General features: G+C 44.8%; 1 long non-coding RNA gene across 1 annotated transcript in view; it reads left to right on the top strand.

Annotated features, from left to right (window-relative positions):
* Window positions 1-1096, top strand: part of LOC117174782 — a 5193-nt gene extending 4097 nt beyond the window's left edge. Inside the window, exons 2-3 of the long non-coding RNA XR_004467360.1 lie at window positions 204-363; window positions 966-1096. This is a non-coding gene — a long non-coding RNA (uncharacterized LOC117174782). The remainder of the gene's footprint in view (window positions 1-203; window positions 364-965) is intronic.
* Window positions 1097-2059: the final 963 nt, after the last annotated feature.

Raw genomic sequence — 2059 nt, forward strand, 5'->3', positions numbered from 1 at the left:
CGCGTAATGATCGTCAAATTTGTCGCTTCTCAAATCAACTAAATCATATACATACTGATCGGGTTCAAACTTTTGTTCGTTAATTTTTCTGTCGTAATATTTGTTACAACGTCTTTTAGCAGCTTCTAGGCGGGCTGTGGCCAGTGACTCTGTTTCTACGATTTTCTTAAGAAGTTCATCTACTAATTGAATATATGTCATAGGTACTTTTTCGTCTGCGAATTCGGATGGAAACCTGACCTTTCTTCCGAAAACCATCTCGTGTGGAGTTACACCTGTGGACTCGTGAACGGCGGTGTTGAATGAAAAAATGGCAAACGGCAACCACTGGTCCCAGTTACTACGCTCACTATAGTTTCTCAGGTATTCTACAAATGTATGAGGACTTCTTTCTAGCGAACCTAAAGATTGCGGGTGATATGCACTAGACCTGAATTGACGAATTTTAAATATTTTAGAGATATTTTCCATAATATTGCTCATGAATTGTGACCCCTGATCTGTTTGGATTGTCTCGGGACAACCAAAGACACAAATTAGATTTTCAGCAAGTGCCGCTGCGATATGAGGTGAATCTATTTTTGAAAGTGGAATGGCACCTGAATATTTACTCAAATTATCTTGCCATGTAAGCATATACTGATTACCAGACTCAGTGATAGGTAAAGGCCCAACTAAATCAATTTGTACTTTTTCGAACGTTCTTATCGGGGTATCTGTTATTCGCATCGGCATTTTAGTTTTGGCTCTAGTCAATTTCCTTTTCTGACAAGTTTCACACGTTTTGACATAATTTCTGATTTCATCCCTCATTCAAGGGCTTCTCTTAATATGTTTACCGCATTTTCTATGTTTTTTGCAAAAACTTTTGAATCGAATTTCTCTTTTATGTATAAATTATAGATCATACGTCCAGCGTTAGAAAAAGATGTAACGTAACCTACTTGTGCATCTGGATCTTTTAGGTACGAGGGATTAATAATGGAATTGTCTACGAGCTCACGACCTAGAGGTGTAGTGAGTACCCCGTCACATGAAACATAATTAAGGATATGGTCATCTCTCATCCACACCTCATCTTTACTAAGCTGAAACAGCGGAGTAAGTATAACATTCCCTTGTTTTGAACCTGCATGCAAAATATGACTCGTCCCTAACAAAACAGTTTTTTCTAATTTTTTTTGTTTATCAGGTGTTTCGTCTTCGTCATCATTCTCACGCAAACTTGCTAAAACGTCTCCCCAAACTCCTGTTAAATTCTCAAATTCATTTCTGTCCAAAACGTCATCGTCATAATTATCTCTATTATTTACATAATCTGTCAATAGTCCATCAGTTCCACTCAGTATCATTCCAGGCGAGTGTGTCTCCTCAATTGAGACCACCTCCCTCTGAGACCCATCTCGGAGACCGTGCCTCCCACATAGAGACCACCCCTCCGAGAAGCAAGGACTTGCAGCCCCTGTCTCCCGATTTTTTGAGACCATCGTTACGGATCCTCTCAGGACTCCGCCGGCAGTTTTTTCTGGCCCACATGGCCTTCCAGAAAGCTCTGCGGATTCACAGATTTCCGCGTGGCCAGCTGGTCCACCAAATACCCTTTTATTAGGAAGGAAAGTTTCCACCAGAGGAAACTTCGTTCCGGGAGACCGTGCCTCCTCCATTGAGAACACCTCTCCCGGGGAGCGTCCCTCCACATTTGAGGCCACCTCCCCCAGAGACAAATCTCGGAGACCGTGCCTCCCACATGGAGACCACCCCTCCGAGAAGAGGGAGCGATGACGCAAAAAGTCACCCTCCCCCGCCCCTGTTATAGCCCTCATTATTCGCACATGCTTTCCACGGTCGATGCCGGACGCCCGTGCCCTCACTACACTACCAGGGAGGAAAGAGGAGGCCCGCGCGAAAGCCCCGCCGCGACCTGACGCCAGTGTGCTCTCGTGGCCATCGAGTGAAACAGCTGCAGGCAGCGAACGACGGACTGACTCACGCTCCCCTAAAACATATGCATCTGTCACCTTTACACCCTGGCGCGCTCCCCACCGACCGGAACTAGGCT

This window comes from Belonocnema kinseyi, chromosome 6 (assembly GCF_010883055.1).
Source record: "Belonocnema kinseyi isolate 2016_QV_RU_SX_M_011 chromosome 6, B_treatae_v1, whole genome shotgun sequence".
Classification (NCBI taxonomy): Eukaryota; Metazoa; Arthropoda; class Insecta; order Hymenoptera; family Cynipidae; genus Belonocnema; species Belonocnema kinseyi.